Here is a 21,535-nt window from a genome sequence, read left to right as displayed (position 1 = left end):
TCTTTGCCATTTTAATTATTATATGTCTTGGTGTTGTCTTCTGTGGGTCTCTTGTGTTGGGAGATCTGTGCATCTCCATGGACTGAGAGACTATCTCCTTACCCCGATTGGGAAAGTTTTCAGCAGTTACCTCCTCAAAGATACTTTCTATCCCTTTCTCTCTCTTTTCTTCTTCTGGTATCCCTATAATGCATATGTTATTCCATTTGGATTGGTCACACAATTCTCTCAATATTCTTTAATTCTTAGAGATCCTTTTTTCTCTCCATGCCTCAACTTCTTTGTATTCCTCTTCTCTAGTTTCTGTTTCGTTTATCGTCTCCTCCACCATATCCAACCTGTTTTTAATACCCTCCATTGTGCTCTTCAATGATTGGATGTCTGACTGGAATTCATTCCTGAGTTCTTGGATATCTTTCCATACCTCCATGAGCATATTAATGATTTTTATTTTGAACTCCCTTTCAGGAAGATTCATGAGGTCAATGCCATCTTAGGAGTTGTATTAATAATTTTACTTTGGACCAGGTTCCTTTGGCATTTCGGAGTTGTATATGGTGCCCTCTAGTGCCCAGAAGCTCTACTGTCTGGAGCTGCTTAGCCCCTAAAGCAATGTTGGGTTTCACAGGGGAGTGGTATTGGTGCCTGGGGGGAGGAAAGAGCTGTTTCCTCCTTCCCATCTGCTATGCCTGTCTCCACTGCCTGAACCAGTGGGCTGAGCACAGAGGCATAAGCCTCTATGCTTTGCATTTGTAGTTGCTGTAGACAGATCTTCCCACTGGCTGGCCTAATGCCAGGGTAGGGTTTGCTGGTTTGTGAGCCAGGTGGGGCTGGCCAGGAGAAAGGCGCAGCAGGCTGCGTATCACAGAGGGGGTCCTTGGAGCTGTGTGCCCAGCCAGGGAGCTGGAGCACCTGGAAATCGTGAAAGCTCTCAACTTGCTGGGCAGAGTGCACCCCGACAATTTTGTCTACCTGTCCTTTCTCCTGAACAGTAAGCTCTGTGCAATCCCTGCCCCTTTAGCAGCCCTCTTGCTAAGGGCTTCCTTGTTAGGAAGTCTCTCAGCCTGCCCTCCTTTCTTTTGACCCAGAGCAGCCGACATGGATCCCTGCTTTCCATGAGCAGCTGGAATCTCAGTCTCTCCAGGAATTCTGCCTGTCTTAGCTTTCCAATCCCCTAATCATGATAGTACCATGCAAGCACCATGAAATGTAGGTTTGTGCTCCCAGAGCAGATCTGCGGAGTTAGGTGTTCAGCAGTCCCAGGCCTCCACTCCCTCCCTGCTCTGTTTCTCTTCCTCCCGCTGGTGAGCTGGGGTGAGGGAAGGGCTCGGGTTTCACCAGGCCACAGCTTTGGTACGTTACCCTGTTCCATGAGGTCTGCTCTTTTCTCCAGGTGTGTGCAGTCTGGTGCAGTTCTCTTTCCTGTTGCTCTTTCAGTATTAGTTGTATTAATTATATTTTCATATTATATGCGGTTTTAGGAGGAAGCCTCTGTCTCACCTCTCATGCTGCCATCTTTACCCCAACCCATAATAAACTACTTTTAAGCAAATGTACATATTTATTTCCTCACAAGCAGAGGTTCATTATAAGCATATTATTATGCAGAGATTATTACTGGTTGAAATAATGCTATGTCCTAGGAAATATCTATGTCCATAAGACAAGATTTCTGCTCTTAAGATACTCACTTCTTCACTGTGACTTAGTTGAGAAAAACCATTTTTGCCCTGTCAGGGAGATACTTGCTGACAGCAGCTTGCAGTGCCAGGAAGGACCACACGTTTTCCCAGTCCTTTACATGAGGCACAGGGTATGCATTTAGAAAAAGTTATGATAGTAGAATCAGAGCAGTGACCATACCAGTCAGGAAAACTTCAGCTAGAGGAGGGAGGCGTTGCACAGATGAGGCTCTGCCAGCTGTGGACCTCTATTATTCGCAGTTTGTGTAGAGGGCTCAGGGCCTCTCTGTGGCATGTCAGGGGGACAGGGTGCTGTTTATGCCTGAGGGACCCTGATCTCTTGTTTTCTGAAAGAATTAATTCTCTTATTCTCTTCTCTATTTTCTGTCTTTAAAGACACCTACCCAGTGTGCACAAACTAATAGACATGCCACTTCCAGTGACCGACATGACGCTACAACTCCACAGTGAGTGCCTGCGAGCACCCTGCCTGAGCCGACCCCAGTTCTGCCCTCTTGCCTCCCCTCCAGAGCAGCAAATTCTCCCACTGGCCCCTGGAGTGTCCACTTGTGTATTTATTGTCCGCTTGCTCTTTTTCACTGGTTTTATAATGTGAGTGTATGCTGTGCGCTGAACTCTGTCCCCCCAAGTTCATATGCTGGAATCCCAACTCCCAGAACCTCAGAGTGTGACTGTGTTTGGAGAGAGTGCCTTTGCAGAGGTCATCAAGTTGAAGCAAGCTCATTCAGTGGGTGCTGACCCAGCATGATTGGTGTCCTTACAGAAAGGGGAACTTGGGGGCAGATGTGCACAGGAGATGGTGTGGCGATGGAGATGGCCATCTCTGAGCCCGGGAGGGAGGCCTGGAGCAGATCCACCCGCACGGCCTCAGCATGAGCCAACCCGGTGACACTCTGGTCTCAGACTTTCAGCCCCCAAAGGAGGAAGATGCTGAATTCCTGTTGTTGGAGCTGCCGGCATGTGGTACTTTTTTAGAGCTGCCTGAGGAAACTAGTACAAGGGCCAGTCCGTCTTTATTTCAGACAGATATGCTAACAGGTACGACTCAGCCACAGCTCACTGCAGTCCTAGAAGGAGAGGATAAAATACGGGGCTCCCACTGTTTGTCAGGAACACCCCACCCATTGCCTTCGGTTCTGAAGAACCTTGCAGGGAAGTACGGTGCTTGCAGTCTCCCAGGTGGAGAATCTGAGGTTCAGGCAAATCAGCTAATTGTCTAAGACCACGTATGACATAATGGAGAGCCAGCTGGCAATCCACCCCGGGTCCGTGTGACCCAATGCGTGGTGCTGGTCCTCGACATTCCTCAGAGCTCCAACACACAGAAGCTAGTCCCCAACCCCATGGGAATCCAAGGAAATAAAACAAGCATTTGTTGGTTTTTATTAAAAAATGCCTTTTAAGGATTTTAAGGAGCTAAAACAAATAGTAAAGAGAGGCCTGTAAGAGCTTTTAGATGCATTACTACGGAATGGCTTAAATATAAACTAGGATTACAGTTCCTGCAGTCCAGTTAATCTACCAAGTGTTTTTTTCTTCTCAAATGCAGACTTCCGTGTCTCCTCAGGACCTGCTGTCTGGCCTCCAGGTATTCACATGACTGATTCTGAGAATAAGGATCTCATGCAATAATAGCTCATAATCCCGGCACCTACTGGGTGCCAGCCCCATTCTATTTGTTAGCGCATTTGGCGCCTCAGAAATCCCTGGAGGCCGGCCCCATTTGCGGCAGGAACCGAGTACAGTGGTGGGCGTGGGAGCAGCTGGTAGGGATGGGGTTTGGGCCTGGCTGCCCTGCCGCCCCGTGACTTCGCCCGACAGCAGCCGCCTTGGGCTCCAGCTCCCTGTGGCCTCCCATTGGTGAATCCCACACACCCAGGGGCCCTCAGGGTTTTGGCTGTCATGAGGAGGTCCTGTGGCCTGACCCTCTGCGCCTGCCTCACGGCCGGGTGAGTCCATGAGCTGATGGGCATGAGTGGTTTTCTCAGCTCAAGAAAATCTGGACCTTCTTGTAAACTGTGAAGTGCTGTACAAGCTGCGATTGATCAGCCAGACCCCTCCTGCTCTGAGCCCCTCCTGCTGGGGCCTGTCAGTCAGCCTGCAGGGACCCTGGGTCCTGAGGTGCCATCATCCTCAATCCGGAGCTGACTACCTGGGCTTTCCTTGGCAGGTGACCGAGACCCGAACATGTGACCTCTAGGGTGTAAAGGACGGCCTTTGATCCAATGAAGGATCCACTTAAAGGAAGAAGGGTGAATGCATGACCCAACTTGGGGACCCACTGAAGGAAAATACCCCTTATTTTTTCAATTTTAAAGAAGTAGAAAAACTTCTCACAGACAGAAGCTAATTTTATAATTGTACTATACGTACATATATAAACATAACTGAATTCATTGTGATGTACATTCTTAAAAATGTATGTTATAAAATGTATTGACAAATAGAATATATATTTATAATTATAAATATATATCGATGTATTTTTAAAAAATACATATTTTGTTATCACCTGCATTGCTTATTCCATCTAAAAATCAGTTTGTAGGTTTAATCTACTTGGGCTGCTTAGGTTTCCTGCTTTTCTTATTTTCTATATATGATTTTTTTTTCTGAATAACTAACCCAATTGATCTGAACTTACAGAAAGAGTACTAAACATGTGGCCTTGATTTATGTATTATTCTGGATCAAACACACATGCACAAAACAAAAATATGCTTTATTTTTCTCCCACCCCAGGTCCCTCACCCACTATCTTGTTGATGCCATGAGTCATGATAAAAGAAGGACTTCCTAAATTGCTTGAATTGTCCATGATTTGCAGTGCGTGTTCTGTTTCAGCAGAAGCTACTACTTGCTCTTAGAGGTAAGCCTGCTAGTAGTCGTTTTCTGTAGGTTTATTTATTTGTTTTGGTTTTCATTAAATGTTGCTGTTTAAAAAATGTTTGACATCTGATTTGTACTATTTCATCAGACTTTAACCAGCCAGAAGAAAAATAACTCACAGATAAGCTTTCTTAGTCCAAAGAAAGCACGCAGCACACCAGCCTTGGGCCCTGGAATTGGGAAAGCAAACGGGATCTCTTCAGGGTGCTGGGGGCGGCTGGCAGGCTGGGCAGGGGGTCAGGAACATGCAAATGGATTATAAAAAGCAGGAGTTAAGGATGGAAGGGTCTAGCAGTTGGTGTTCAGACATGGCGACGTTGTCCCCTCTAGGCAGGCAGGAGGCTGGCCGGCGCTGGGGGGGGAGGCTGCCCAGGACAGCAAATAGGTGGGCTGGCTGCTTGGGCTGAGGCCTTGCAGAGGCCCTTGGGGGGCTGTCCTAGGTTTGCTTCAGAGGCTCCTCTGAGGTCGGTTTTGTCTGCCACATTTGCCCTCATTTCACGACTTGTGACTTTCTGTGTGGACAGAAGAGAAACTTGTGTACTTCAGCTTGTCCACCATCATTCTTCCCAGCCTCAACCAGTGACCTCATAAGGATTCTGAGAAGGTGTGAAATGAGGTGGGGAAGCTCTGCTTGACTTTTCAAACAAAGTACTGACTATCCCGTTATTGATCAGGTTAATATTTATTGAAAACCATGTGTTGTTATAATTAACTCTATTCATTATTTAATATTAACACTGATAGTATGCTAATATTACTGTTACATATTACTGTTACATAGTACATTATATATAGTATTAGTATATTGCATATCAACATGTGTTATATATATTGATATTTATATACTATTAAATGGCTTAATATTATCTATGTTAATGTGTATCATATTAACATATTTATTATAAGTGATCATAGTTCATTGCCAGTGCTATTGTTAATTTTTATGATTAGTTATTGTCTTATTGATCATATTAGTTATAGGTACAGCTCTAAGAAACCCTGACAAAGATACTGAAAGACTCAAAGTGGAACTTGTGACAGGTCTTTAACTCAGTGTCTCTTGTTTCCTTACCACCCTGGCTCGGAAGCCAAGAGGGTCAAATGGCCAGCGAGTGACTCCAGCCAATTACAGATCAATCATATACTGATAAATCATCTTTGATTAGACAAAAATCTATATGAGATATAATTTAATTTAGTAAAAAGATTTACAAACACCATTCTTACTGACTGTCTCAATTTTTACAATAGGGAGATACAGCAGAAATGACACAGCATCGAGTTCAGACCCTAATTCCTGTCCTGGCCAGCAGTGCCCTCCTGGCGTGGTAGCTTCCCTGCCTGATGTGGTGACATCCCTGCCAAGGGACTTGCAGAGCCTGCCAGCCCTGCTCGCTCCTAGGACCATGGCAGGCTCGGGATGTGAATGTGCACTGTCTGCTGCAGTATTTTATGCAAACCCGGGAAGTGTGTGCATGTCAGTGTACCACATCGGCTGCCACTGGACGGCTGTTAAGGAATCCAGGTAAAATGCCTCCTTTCTGATTAACTTTGAAACTCTTTTTCCAAGAAAAATAATACCTGTTATTATCCATATATTAGTTACTTTTGATAAGCAATTAATTGAAATTTTTAAATTGTCATGTGAAATCTATATAGATTCCTCAGCACTATCCTGAGGTCACAGTCCTACGGACCCGTATGTCCCCATGAATTCTTCATGGGACCACCTTGGAGGCCTTGGGCCATGACAGCGTTAGAAGTCCCTCAGGAGGTGTCTTTGAATATAACGGAATCTCTGCTTTCCTTATTATATGGGGTAATAAGTATTACTCAAAGTTTATCTGGGAACAGTTCCAGAATTAAAAATTTGGGGTGTACCCAACATATTTATTAACATATGACAAATGACATGGCCATGTAAGGACTTCCAGGCCAAAAGCCACATCATAGAGAAATGGCTGCTGGGAAAAGTGATGTCACAGCTTAAATATTCAAGAAAAGACGACGACCCTCAAATCCCCTTGTCAACTAATCAGCTGGAGGCTCTGTGATTTTGTGAAACTAACTTTTTCCATCCATATGAAATAAAAAGAGAAATCAGGCATAAAACCGCTACCCTTCCTTGCCTGTCTCGTAGGATCAGGCAGTGCCCTGATGTGGAACATCCTTGGGTCAGGGTCAGGACGCAAACGAGCCCCCAAGGTGGGGGACGTGGGGCCGGGGGCCGTAGCCCAGCCACTCCCCACCCCGCGTGGGATGTCAGATCCCGGGGTCTCATCTGCAAGTGCTGCTTCATTTTCCAGTTTAAATTATTCTCATTTTTAATAAAATAATCACAATGCAATTTTATATTCTAGGCTTTCCACCCACAATGGATAGAATCTAGCAGAACCATTTCTATTCTCACAGAACCATTTATGAACAACGAATACATACAATAGCATTCAGAGTCTCTTGTTACCATACAAAGTATTTTAATTATTATGCCAAGATTGCTGCAAGAAGAAAAAGCAAATGAAATGAAGTGCTGGTGTCGACTGAAAAAAGGATCTGCATCGGAATTTTAAAAGGAAAATGTAGCAATCTTACTCCCAAAATGTTAAACTAATGTATCGGTGACAATAATCTTCCCCCACTCCTGCTTTAAGATAATGGAAAAGAACGCCTCATGGCAGAAAGTGGGTTCTATCCAAAGTAAATTGTAAAATGTGCAGCGACTTGGCATAAAGAGTATACCCATGTGTGAATAACCCAGTTATCACATAGTATGAAAATGTTCTAAAGTTTTATATCATTTTCATAAATTATAATATGGCCCCAGAAAATCCATGTGTATAGATGGTATCTTTAAGCAGGTAACTAAAATCTTGCCTCGGATTTTACTTCTACTTCTTGTAACACAGTGTGCAGTTATTATTGTGCTTTACTAAGGGAAACCATCCCTGTTGCATAATACTTTGCAAAACTCAAATTACTTAAAAAGTTAAAAATATGAACCCATTAAATAAAAAAAATCCTTCTACAGTGGGCCTAGTTAGTAATGAAATGATGTACAAAGTTGGAGCTGATGGGGCTGATCGATGGGGAGAGCCTGCACCTGGTGTGGGCGGAGAGTGTCAGGGATGGTGTTCAGCTGGGAGGCAGTACAGCCAGACCTGTCCTGTGACTTTAGCTTAGTGCCCCCGGGCACTGTGTGGGCAGCTGGGTTAAACGGGGAAGGGCAAACCCCAGAAAATACACTAGTAGGTCATGCGGCAGCAGAGGGTAAGCCACTGCTGGGTGCTCACTGGGGGGCTGCAGGAAGGTCCAGAGCGGTTCCACTGCCAGTGCTGACCGAGCCCGTGGTGGCGGCAGGAGGGATTCATGACTTCCAGGGCGCGTTCTGAGGCACCCGACTCAGCAGCCTGTAGCCGGGAGGGCGCTGGGGGTGAAGCTGGGCTGCAGGGCATGGGGCACGGTGCAGCTGTCCCACCTTCCTGCTTGGAGTGTCCCTGCCACTGGCCTTGCCTTTCAGTTCCATTTCCTTCTGCCTCAACCTAAAATAATCTCGAATAGCAAACTGCAGTCTGTTATCATACTTGTAGATCATTTTTCCAAACGAGTAAAGGCAAACAAATCAATAACTTCTGAGTAAGTTGAATATGCAAATATTTGAAGTGGTGGTTATTAAAACTCATAATTCACTCTCTGCAGTGTGCCATAGTCTTTATTAAAGAAGTTTCTCAATTCCTCAACTGGTATATTTACATAAAGTGAGATAGGAAGTAAGGATATTCATTCAGGTTCTGAGAGTACTGCCCTTCATCCGAAGGATGTAAACACTGAATATTTATATTTTAAAGAAAAGGATGAGTTATGCTCTATTACTTTTCAATGATTTTATATGACTTCAATAAACAGATTATGAATATCATAAATCTCAGTTTATTAAGATAATGATATCTGCTGGGTAAAGTGACAGGTTACTTAATCAAATGAGGAAAACGCCAGTGCTTGACGTGTCCCACGTTTTTCATTGATCAGGGGTTTCCGCATTTACTGGTATCTATGGACCTAGTTGGTTGCTCTTCCGTCTGCAGAGAATGAAGCAGGCATCTGCCAGCTCACGGACCTGCCTGATTGGGAGACAAGGTCACAAGGGGCTCAGGCACTTCATTCCTCAGCCGAATTCTGCGTCTGCAGGTCCAGAGGTAAGATGGCTGTGCTTCCCGGGCCCTGCTTTCCTCTCACATGCTTCCCACTCTCAGATTCTGTTTCTTTTGGGGAGGGCCCTGCATGGCCATGTGTCTGTCTCTTCCATGTCCATGCAGGTACTCGGTCTGGGGGCTAGGGTTCAACATTTGAGTTTTTAGAGGGGACCTGTAACAGTCCTATTGCAGAGTGTGACACCAGAGCAGGCTAAGGATGCTCTCCCAGTCTTTCAAATGTCCTTGTATATTTATCATATTATTTAAAATTTTATTTATTAATTAATTTTATATAAATAAATATTATTAAAAAATTTTTAATATTATTGGGCTAAGAACACCTAACATGAGTTCTTCCCTCTTAACAGAGTAAAGCGTCATTAGCTATGGGCACCGTGTTGGACAGCAGATCCTAGGCTGACTTGTCTTGCATGCCTGAAATTTCATGTCCCTTAAACGATGACTTCCTTCTTCCCAAGCCCCCAGCAACCCCCATTTTGCTCTCTGCTCCTGGGAGTTTGACAGTTCTAGTGGCCTCATCTATAGCGCATGTCCTTCTGTGATTGGCTTCTTTTACTTGTAGCATGTTATCTTCACAGTTCATCCATGTTGCTACAAATGGCAGGATTTCCCTCTTTTTTAAGGCTGAATAATATTCCTTGGTGTGCGCAGGACATTTTCTTTGTGGTAGGTCCAGCGATGGACGCTTGGTTTCCACATCTTGCTGTTTGACTACTGCTACAATGAAAATAGGAATGCCAGTCTTTCTTCAAGATCCTGCTTTTGATTCTTCTGGATAAATACCCAGAAGTGAGATTACCGAGTGGCATAGTATTTGTACTTTAAATTTTTTGAGGAACCTCCATATTGTTTTCCATAGCAGATGCATCATTTCCTATTTGCACCAACAGTGTACAAGGGTTCAATTTCTCCACATGCTCACCAGCATTTGTTGTCTTCTCTTTTTCTGGAATAGCCATTCTAACAGGTGTGAGTGGCCTCTCACTGTGGTCTGGATTTGCATTTCCTTGATGACTAGTGGTGTTAAGTACCTCTTCATGGTGGCCAACTGTATGTCTTCTTTGAAGAAATGTTGGTTCAGGTCTTTAGCCCATCTTAAAGTGAGGTTATTAGTTTTTTTACTAAAAGTGGTAGGAGTTCCTTATATACTTTGGAAATTAACCCATATCCATGTGATTTGCAAATATTTTCCCTCATTCCGTGGGTTGGTGCCTTTCACTGTGTTCATTGTCCCTTTCGCTGCACAGAAGCTTTTTAATTTGATGGATTTGATGCCAAGGAAGCGAAAGGAAGAGCAGGACAATGGGATGCACCAGGCTGTAGGAACCACTGTGTCCCCCAAGGCCCCCAAAGTGTTCCGTGGCTCTTACTTGGTAGTGATTCTTGGCTCATGCGTCGTTTGTGTGCAGAGGTGGCCTGTCTGCTCCGCAGGGTTGACCTGCTCCCCTGTAAAACACTGTGCTCGGATGAGATCCCAGCAGGTCACCGAAATAGGGGAGGAAGTTTCAGCTTTGCTACTCATTAAATAAATGAAAATGAAGCTAGTAGGGTTAGCACTTTCCACTCATAATATTGATAAATATGAAGTGATCATTTCCAGCGTGGTACGTGAACACTCCTTCAGCCAGGGACGGGGTCTGAGTTGGAACAGTTTCTGGAGGACACCTTGGTCATCAGAAGTATTAGGATGTATCTGTGGAGTCTGTGACTGGCATTATGCTGTGGAAGCAATTAAGGCTTAAAGAAAAATGTTTTTACTTTATATTGTTTATAATATTTGAAACTGGAAATTTTCTAAGTATCTAATTATATGGAATTGATTAAATAAATAGGTCCTACGTATACACTGAAATACTATCCAATAATTAAAAATTTTAAAGATGAATATTTATTGATGATGATGAACATTTATTACAGAAAGTGGCTCACAAAGTTAAAGTTAAATAAAAGTTATAAATGGGTTATAAAATATGTATGTTAGGATCCTATTTTTGTTAGAATATGTAAAACCTATCTGGCAAGATACATACTGGGATGCCAACAGAGGCTGTATCTGGTGTTGTATTTTGAAATTCTCTTTATACTTGCCTCTATTTTTTTTACAATGAGAATGTATTGTTTTCATAATACAAAAAGGAGTTATAAATATGTGGCTTCCTGCCATCTGTACACTTGTCTCTGGGTCTGAAGCCTCAGGTACACTAAGACTGTTGTTAGATCACTTATAACTTGGCAACCAGAATTTATGTCTTACTTGTTTTAGGCTGGGAGGTACCTTAAAATGCTATTTTCTTAACATTTCTTGATTCTGCAGACAATAGTGATCCATAGCTTGTGGCCTGGTAACTGGGTGGCCTAATGATGTCATGCCATTGTGATAACCTGAAGGGGTCAGGGTACATACTCAACTGGTCAAATTCATGTTTTGCCCCTTTAAGAACATGCTGCATAGGTTGACAGGCATGTTTCCTCAGCAGAAAGAGCATATGAGATAAGGCAGTGCACCGATGTGACTTGGGAGTAACATAACCTTGTGAATCTGATCTAACAGAATGCATTTGAAAACATTAAACATAGATAATTCTTTCTACTGGAGGGTTGCCTGAATTAGAGTGTAAGAAATACTGACTTTACAGAACTTAGTAGAACTATTATTTGTGATCGAGTGCCAGATTAGAGGTACCTGTTTGCATAGGTAGATCAAGAGCTACAGAGAGCTGCTTTCCAAAGGAGCGTCTCGGTTCTGCCCCAATTTCTCAGTTCCTTAGATGCAGTCAAGCAGCCTCCTCCATCTGAACCTTGAGGGGAGCCATACTATTCTGAGAATTCTTCGTTTAAAAGATGAAATAGCTCCTGGATCTGCAAAGACTTATCTTTGGTCTCCCTCTTTATCTTGTTCTCTGATATCATTGTGTGGCACCAGGAATAACTAGTGTAGCTATTCTTCATGCTCAGAGGGCCAGGCTGCAAGAGGCATTGTTAGCAGAAATCAAGCACGGGTCCAAAGTTAGGGACTCATTCCTTTTAGCAACTCCAGTAAAAACACACACCTAATCTTGCATTCAGAAAAAATTTTGCAGAGCACAGGAAGTGCTAGTCTATTCCCCTGAGTCTTTTCCTGAAAACTCAAATTATTCTTTCACTCCACCTTGACTGTGGAGAGTGACTCTCATTATAGTTGTGTAGAGGAGAAGAATTTATGGAGTGCTTTACAGTTTGCAACATATATTTAATGTATGTCCTCTACTTAAATGCTAACAGCAACCCTTGTTCTATCATCTGCAGTAAGTTTTCCCATTTCGCTCACGGGAACAACTGTGAGCTATACTTAGAGGCATTATACAAAATGAATACCTCAAGGTGCCATCTCCTGGAACTTTGTACCTCTGGGTTCTCAAAAACTGGGTCTCGTTTTATAGTCTAGGAAAGGAGCGTGAAATGATCAAACCTCTCAGGGTTTAGGCTTGACCTCAACATTTCAAAATCTATTTTCTAAGTGATCTCAATGATTGCGGCAACTCCTTATGGGGGATGCCAAAACCAGGCAAGCAAGAAGTCTTAATATAGAAATGCAAAGTGTGTTTACAAACTAAATCAGAAATAGAGCTTTCAATGGCAAATTTCTTATTTATAACCACCCTTGGGTATCTGTTTCAGCTTTTGGGGAGGTATATCACTCTTCCTTAAAATTTTCCAGTAACTGGGTTTATTTATTCCTTAGGTTGAGATGAAAGATCTCTGCTCAGCCCAGGTGGCAATCCCATTTGATAACATCTAGGGCAGAGAGACTGACTGTCTCAATCCCTTGGGAAGGTGGTATGATTGGACAGGCCCATTATACGTATGTCACTTCCTGGTGTTGAGAAATCTCATCAAGAGTCTCCACATGAATGCTGAGCAGCCAGGGAGACAAGAGAGGCCTCCGGGGTATCCTGCATAGTAAACCCTGTCAATGACAACCATTTATTGATGGGTGTGCAGTGCCTTGGAGATGGAAGGGCTGTTACAGTACGTGTCAACTCTTATTATAAAATTCCACGAGGGCTTTGCCAGAACATGTGCCTGTAACATTCCTTCCTTTTTTCTTCTGTGGATAATATATTTTTAATAAAAATGTTAAACTCTCCTCAACAGTGATAATATTATTATTTAGGAAAAGCAGTGGAGAACAGCATCCTTTGAGCCAAGTGTACCAGAAACTCAGAGATCTGCATCTCATACAGAGCCAGAGCTCAACCGGCCTTGGGTTCTTTTAATCACTGATAAAGGCGGAAGCTTTGTTTGCAAACTGAGGTGTAGGTTGGAACCGGCCATTATCCCCAGGAAGGTTTCTCTGTCTCCAAAATGGCAACAATCCAATTGGTTTACACTCCAAATACTATTTGCTATCTGAAAATAACATTTTCTTGTGTGGGTCACCTCCTTAATTGAGCAAATGATGCACCTGTTTTCACACAATGCTTAGCATCACGTGTTTTTCTGTAAAAATATGTTGTCCGCATCAATTGTGATTTACTTCGATGGAGCCCTTTGTAAAATCTATCAGGATAAACATCAAGTTCATCATCCTGAGAGAAAATGGTGTCAATAAAGGCCCAGAATAGATCTACTTTCAGAGCATTTTTACAGATTCCAGGCACTTGCACACAGAAGAAGGGGTTAGAGATCCGCATCTGTGTCCTCTGGCAAGTGGCTCTGCACAGAGCTGCAGACCTCGGCCTTTCTGGAGACCATGTGCTGGATGCTGAGCCTGCCGGGCACATCGCTATGGTGCTGGCTGCGTGTGTGGGGGTGCTGGCTGTGTGTGTGGGGGTGCTGGCTGCGTGTGTGGGTGGCAGAGCGAGGGGGGGTGCTATCTGGCCAGCTCAAGTGTTCCCATGTCACTTCCTGGAAACAGGAGATTTGCTGCTTGGTGTGTTATCAGAACCCATCTTCAGCTCTCCAATTTCTGGGTTCTCAGAAGCTGCTGGCCCTCCCAGGTCTCCAGCCCACATCCCTATATACCTTCTGTGGATAAAAAGAAAGTTCCTGTAGCCAGGATTCTCACCTGGCCCTGGTCGGCTAGCTCACTACTCACGTGTGGGCAATACGTTGCTATTGACTCTATATAAAGAGCTACGCCCAGTGCTCTGGGTGACATGGTGGCAGTGCTGAGGATGGAGGCCCAGAGGGCGGCTGTGAGGGCCGAGGGGCGCAGAGGCAGAGACTAGCTTGCTGCAGGCAGACTTGCTCTGACTGGAAGGGAGTCTAGTGATTGACCTGACACTGTGGAAATAAACTTGTGTGTATAACCCTTTCAACCCAAGAATGTTCTACTGTCATTTCTTTGGTCACACCGAATCCAAAGAACTTGGATGGGGCTGATAGTGAACTTGCCTGGGGCTGAAACCCATTGGCAAGACACCTCTTAATGTTCAAAGTGGCCCTGACATCTATTCTAACTTCTTGGAGGTGGAAACACATGACTTGGGGAAGGAAGTAAACAAGCCAAGCCATTGTGCGCAGTGCCGAGCTGGACACACAACATCCCCCAGACAAGTCCTGGGCTGGAGCAAGGATAACCCCTTTCAGTAAATCACAGGACTATTTAATTTTTCCATTCTAATTCACAAAGGGCCTAAGGATGCTTTAAAAACTATGTATATAACTGTGCTATGAAATATAAACACAAATCGGCACCCAGAAGAACTGCAAACCAGATGCTCAGAAGGGGCAGCACAAAGTGCTGGGGTCTCCAGCCCAGACTGTAGTTACGGTTTAGGTCGTGTGTAGTCACAGAGCTGGAGAACCACGGTCACGGGTGGGATAATGGCAGGTGGTAACACTGGCTGCCTGCACAGCGGAGCCCTGAGCAGTCAGGCAGTGGATGCAGAACCTCGTCTTTGCTCTCTAACTCCAGACTCTGACTTTGGTCCTGTGAACCGGTTCACCTTTCCTTCTGTCTCCTTGGTTTGGCTTTTAAGCAAGCCTGTTTCCCAGACGCACCCTATTTCCAGTCAAGGACATCCATTCCAGACCCATTCAACATCAAGGCAAGCCTGAGCTTTGCACGGGGCTATGCCTGGGGCATGCTGTGCTTCACCCTCTGGAAGGTGGGACCTAAGCCCACAGTGCTTTATCCTTTTCAGTGCACCTCCTGTTCTTACCTTGATGGCAAGGACTTCCTCCTCCAGGAAGCATGCAGCAGTGGCGAGTGTGCACTGAGCATGTCCCATTGCCAGGAGTCTCACATCTGACCTCGTTTAGGACGCGCAAACAGTGGACTTGAACACGTATCATGGTTCAGACACAGTAGACGTGTATTTCTTGCTGACTTAGCCCCTCTGTGTGGTCATCCAGGAGCACAGACTGATGGCTGGCCTGCCGTCTCCAGGGGGCTCCCAGTCTGCTCTGGGGTCAGCGGCCTCCCGCCTTCCTTAGAGGATGAAAGAGCACGGGAGGGACGTGCGCGGGCTGTTCTACAGCTGGTCCGGAAGAGGGACGCGTCCCTCCCACTCGCACTCTGTGGCCTGGAGCCAGTCACGGGTTCCCTGGCGCGTGGAGAGACAGGACAGAGTCAGCCTGTGTTGCAGGAAGAGGACAGCGCGGTCTTGCTGACCGCCAGGTGTCTCTACCACGTTCCTCCCAGGAGTGTTGATAAGTGAGTCAGCCGACGTAGCCCTCGGAGAGTTCTCTGGGGAACCGTAAGCACTCCAGGTGTCAGCGGTACTCTCATTATTGGTGACAGTAAGCCTGATGTTTGAGGTCTACGATCCTCCTTCAGCAGCCGAGGAACCAGGCTTGGAAGGACTAAGAGCTGAATGTCAGGCACCTGGCGGGAGACGAATCTGCTCCCAGGTCGGAGAAAGCCTGTGGCTTTCGCACGGAGCGTCAGTGGTCTGCAGCTGGTGTTCGTGGTGTTTGCCATGAAACGTACTCCTTCCAGGGCCCAGAAGACCACAAGGGAAAAAACATTAAGCCATTAACAGATGTTGTGAGGAGTAAGTCTCCTCAAAATACTTTTATGTACTTTCCTAAAATGGGAAGACATACGTTTTTGTGAGAACAAAAGGTTTAGAAACCACTTGTATCTCTTAAAGTTCAAAATCGCTAGACTTGTTTTTAACATGCTTGGCTCATTCCCCGGCACATGGTGATTATTCTATAACCATTTAGCTTCCTTTTGCTTGTGTCGTGTTGCAACTTATGTCATACAGACAGAAGCTGTGCCAGCAAAACACATGCTGGAAAGCTTTGCCCAGAGCCAGTGAAACTTGTTGCTTGCCTTCCCCAAGTTCTGTCCTTCCGAATACTGTCAGTCTGGGGCGCGTTCGGAGCCTTCTGGGTCTCCCCTGTGCTGTGCTCCCTGCCTGTTGCCTTAGCAGAGCCCTCCCCCCATCCACGGGGGATGCACACAGCCACTGTGATGTGCAGAGTGCAGTCCCTCTCCGCCAGCCTCTGAGACAGACTGCTCTGAATATTCCAGTTTTGGTCAGAGCATTTTACAGGAACAACTGTCTTCATTGCATTTTACATATGTATTATCATATCAAGTTCTTGGGGTATATTTTTGTTGACAAGGAAATATGTGTTCCTCTGACTGAAGCTGACAGCTGTGTGGAACGCGTGCTTTTCTTGTCTTTCAGGCATGTCATGTCTTCAGCGCTCTCCGCTGTGTAGAAGAGCTTTCTTCCTGCCGTGGCAAACACAGTAAACGGTGATGTTGGTTTTCAAGGCGCCTCAGTGTGACCAGGAGTCCGCTGTGGCTGAGGGGCCCAGCCGCCCGGCGAGTGGAGGGGGGCACACCACCCCCTACTCCCAGACACTGGGGCTTCCCCAACTCCAGCCAGAAGCTCTGTTTGTAGCCATCTTTGGAGCTTCTCACTTGGGGTTTGAGGAGGAGCTCAAGGCCTTAGATGTGACACCTCTGCTGAGGTAGCAGAGGTCTCAGCCCAACAGCGACCCCAGTTGCTCTGTGAGGTCAGAGGCTGGGCTCAGTAGGTAAATTACCTTTACACACAATATTGACTGTGGGTATGTTAGGGGGTCATGAATTATGGGCCCTCCTAGAAAGCACTGTTTTATAGTCTGGAGCGAATTTTAAGGAAAAATGACTGCTGCTTAGGTGAGAGTTAACTCTGTGGTTTGGTGTCTGCCAAGGCGACGGAGTAGACATTGGTGAGGTCCTGCCGAGCGGTGGATCCCGGCGGCCCCTCTGTTCTGCGAAACCTTCAAGAACGTGAAGGATGGTTACAGGAAGGACACCACACCAGCTTCCATCTTGCCTTGGATGGAAACACACACAAACGATATTCACTAAAAAGCGTTTCCTGTAGATCACACCACACCCGTGCACCAAGTGCGTGCTCGCTTTGACTTGACGCCTGTGCACAGCTTCCTACTGTTGCTCATGGCTGCAGGGGAGTGGGAAGGTGTGGGAGGCAATATGGGGCCTTACGGGCCTCCCTGCGGGGCCGGGCTGGAGACGACTCTGCACTCTTCAGCCATTTCAGGGCTTAGGCTGCAGGCGAGCAAGTGTTCCTGTTGCTCTGGAGCTGCACTGAGGCCGCGTGTGGCCTCCAGGGATCCTGTTGCCTGCCCAGGGCCCCGTGGGCCCCAAGCAAGGCCAGGCCCTGAGGGATGGTCGGCAGGGCAGTGACAGCAGCATGGGGAGCGGGGAGCCTGGCGCCCACATGGTGTTGGCTGCTGCCTCGGCACATCTTATTTAGGGGAGGCTGCAGAGACATTTTATCCAGAGACATTAACGCGATTATGTCTTCATAAAAGGGGAATTCATTTAAGAGCTGTAGCAGCCCAGGCTGTAAAGAAGGGACTTACTTTGACATGGAAGCTCGGTGTTATCTGGAACTGAGTAAAGCAGAAACCACTGCGAGTGCTTAGGCTGCCTGATCCCTCCTGCTGTCCTGGCTAGGCCTTAAGGGATCTGTCCATCCCAGGAGGGTCCAGGCTCAGAAGGGGCCTGGGCAAAGGCAGGGAAAGTTTGTTGAGCAGAAATTAAACAGACCTCATGACCTGCCCCCTCTGACAGTGGGGTAAATTCTTCTTTGCACACATGGTCCCCTGGCCCGTGCTACCAAGCTCTTCCTCAGAGGCCTAAGGGATGACGTGGAGCAGGTGTCAGACCTTTGTCAGAATGAGGAGAGCCTGTGACAGGTGTGGTCATGGCAGAGCAGGATGAGGTGAAAGGCTTGGGAATGATCTAGAAAAGAATCCGTGAGAGGTAAGTGCGTGCCCACAGTCACATTCCCTGCGAGTCAGCAAGGGGATGTGCAGCTGTGGTGTCTGACCCCAGACGCTGAAGCTGACAGTTCAAAAGCAGGATAACTGACAAAAGAGAAATGCTTTTAGAATTTCTTAATACATGTGCAGATAAAGTAACACCTTTGGGGATCTGCGAGGACTGCTTCATTTTCAACGCATGTGACGTTCTTGCAGAAATGATTTTCAACGTGTTGAGTGAAATATGTAATATCTAGGTCCCCAAAGGAATAGCCAGTCTGGTCCTACGGATTTTATGGTCATCAATATCAGTTGTTTCTAATAAATTATTTTGATGTCTGTTTCCAGAGTGGATTAGAATGGAGGCCATTCCATGCAAACGCAAGATAAAAAGGAAAATGAATGTAATTTCAGGAGAGACTGGTCTTGATTGATATTGTGGGGGCCCGGCCTACGGCCGAGGCTGAGCCCCACTCTAGCTGCACAACACCCTAAAGATGGCGCCTGCTTCCTGCTCACCACCCTTTCCCCTCTCCCCTGTTGGGGATTGGCCCAGCAGACTTCTGTACCCGTGCACAGCTCATGCTGCCCGCTTAGAGTGGCATGTGACACCTATCTGCTTAAAGGTCACGCATGATACTGTCCCGGATTGGTTGGGTGACTTAATATAAGGGAGCCTGCCGGGAGGGAAAAAGAGCTGCCCGACAACTGCTGTAACCGCCGTGAGAGATTAGACAATAAAGCCTAGAGAAGAATCAAGACCTTGGGCGTGTTGCTTCGGTCCCTGAAGGGTCGCGACAAGTGGTGCCGAAACCCGGGAATCGCTAAACCTCGTCGCGACCTGATCCGCTGACCCTGGCACCTGCTGATGAAGTAGAGCTTGTAACTCTTCAGGAATGTCACTGGACGCCGTTCGGTGGGCTGGCCAGACTGGGAGAGGGAACCGAGGAGGGTGAGTGGATCCGCGAGCAAACTGAAAGTATACGTGGCAGGGCAGATGGCAGGCAGTTGCGGTGGGTGTTTATGTGTAGTGTGTGTGTCCTGTTAGTGTTTGTGACATTGTTTATTATAATATATGGAATGAGGAGGCGCCAGTGAAGGTTCGCAGAGCGGCGACGAAATCAAAAGTTTCGCAGAGTGGCGACGAAATCAAAAGGTTCGCGGAATTAGCGACGTAGTCCATCTAAATCATAACTAGGATACTTGCCCCTTTAGAGAGAGGACGGGGACGGAGGCCTCTAGGGTTAGGGCCGAGGAACCTCGGAAAGCGCTCCTTAGAGCTAATGGAACCCCTTTGAAAACGAAGACTGCCAGGGCATTCCTGATCACTATAGAGAATCATGCCCCATGGTTCTTAGATGAAGGAAAAATCACCAGCCCTTTATGGGACAGGCTGGGGGATGACCTACGCCGGGCAGACAAGAGGGAGCCCCTTCCAGCAGGGACAATCCCTATTTGGGGTCGAGTAAAAAATTGCCTGAAGGGACAGAAGCCAAGCTGCCGAGAGGCCATCCAAGAGGGGGAGGAAATATTAGAGGAAGTACGAGAAGAGCGTGCCTTCGCAAAGGCATCGGAAGGGGGATCTGAACAGGGACTGCCATCTGATGAGGACATGGCAGTCAAAAAGGCCCGTGTGGGTACCTCAGTGGCCCCTCACCAAAGAAAAGAAGGAAGCAGCCCACACTTTGGTACAAGAACAGATAGCAGCTGGTCACCTCCAGCCCTCTACCTCGCCATGGAACACACCTATTTTTGTAATTAGGAAAAAGTATCAAAGATTGTTTCTTCTCCATCCCGCTTCACCCCAGAGACTGTCAAAGGTTTTTTGCCACAGGGCATGGCTAATAGCCCCACCATGTGTATGTAAAGAAGGCCTTACAAACTGTCAGGAAACAGTTTCCCCTGATAATCTATCATTATATGGATGACATCCTTTTGTGTCATGAGAGCAGCAGGGAGCTAGAGACAACCCTCAGGGTCAGGGTATGGTGGAACGCACCCACCTCACCCTTAAGAATGCCTTATATAAACAAAAAGGGGGAATAGGAGAAGACTTCAGAACACTGGACAAAAATGGCCGCAGTGCAGCAGAGCGGCACGGCCAACAATCCAATCCAAAACACATGCCTAAAGTTTTGTGGAAGGATGTGTTGGAAGGAACATGGAAAGGCCCAGACCCAGTGATAATCTGGACCCGAGGCTCGGTTTGTGTTTTTCCACAGGACCAGCAGAACCCCGTTTGGGTGCCTGAACGTCTGATACGCAGAGTGTAAAACCCCGGAGCGGAGGTACAAGATGATCGCACTGCTTCTGCTCCTGCCGTGGATCCTACAGCAGGCGACGGCGGAGCCAAGCTGCAGCTGCAGCCACCGCCACGCTATCACCATTCCTACGGCAGAGACGCTGAATGGTCTGTCCCAGGCCACTGAACCTTCTTCAAGAACAATTGGACCTCTTGGGGGAGGTTTTGTCTGTGGGCTGCGTATATGAGGGTGTATTACTGGTATTCCTTTTCATAATTATTCTAAGCTGCCAACTTGTCCAGACAGTTAGGCAAGATGTTAAACGCCACCAAAGCCTGGTCAGGTGTAGGTGTCATAGGAATATTGCTAATTGTGGGCCTCTCCTGCTTGGGAGGAAAGTCTGTTACAAAAACAGCAATGGGGAGAACGGAAGGTCCTGTTGCAGGCCATGGCAGTGCTAGAGGAAGGCATCTCCCCTAGAGTATGGCTTAATATGCTGGATCAGTAGTCAAGGACGGGTAAGAGCGGGAGCTGCGCATATCAACCTAAGACAGGGCGCAGACCTAAGCTGTCTGTTGCCTGAGGACGGGTAAGAATGCCGCAGACTCCGGACGACCTAAGACAGGCATGATCCCGACAGCCCTTTGGTTATAAAACAATAAAGGGAGAGATGTGGGGGCCCAGCCTACGGCCGAGGCTGAGCCCCACTCTAGCTGGACAACACCCTAAAGATGGCGCCTGCTTCCTGCTCACCACCCTTTCCCCTCTTCCCTGTTGGGGATTGGCCCAGCAGACTTCCATACCCATGCACAGCTCGTGCTGCCCGCTTAGAGTGGCGTGTGACACCTATCCGCTTAAAGGTCACGCATGGTACTGTCCCGGATTGGTTGGGTGACTGAATATAAGGGAGCCCGCCGGGAGGGAGAGGAGCTCCCCGACAACTGCTGTAACCGCCGCGAGAGATTAGACAATAAAGCCTAGAGAAGAATCAAGACCTTGGGCGTGTTGCTTCGGTCCCTGAAGGGTTGCAACAGATATAAAACAGAGAATGATGGAAAGCTCATGGAGAAGTTGGCAAATGAACTGTTTCTAACCTTGACTCTGCAGCGAGGGTCCAGCATAACACTGCGTAGATCCCTCAATTTCTAGAGCATTCCCTGCCCTTAAGACTATAGATTCTGCTCTGTGTGGTTTGAATGAAGCCACTGATATTTTTAAAAGATGAAAAATGAGTACAATTTTAAGGGAACAACAGAAAAGACAGAAGACA

The 21,535-nt window shown here is 46.6% G+C and overlaps 1 long non-coding RNA gene across 1 annotated transcript; it reads left to right on the top strand.

The window, feature by feature from the left end:
• The first annotated feature begins 2,094 nt into the window (after positions 1–2,094).
• LOC140850679 (uncharacterized) lies at positions 2,095–21,141 on the top strand. The gene is made up of 5 exons (XR_012133624.1): positions 2,095–2,149; positions 4,446–4,572; positions 5,844–6,117; positions 8,619–8,785; positions 20,245–21,141. It is a non-coding gene; the product is annotated as an uncharacterized lncRNA (long non-coding RNA).
• Positions 21,142–21,535: the final 394 nt, after the last annotated feature.

Source organism: Manis javanica, chromosome 1 (genome assembly GCF_040802235.1).
Source record: "Manis javanica isolate MJ-LG chromosome 1, MJ_LKY, whole genome shotgun sequence".
Classification (NCBI taxonomy): domain Eukaryota; kingdom Metazoa; phylum Chordata; class Mammalia; order Pholidota; family Manidae; genus Manis; species Manis javanica.
This window is presented reverse-complemented; position numbering and strand designations above follow the sequence as displayed.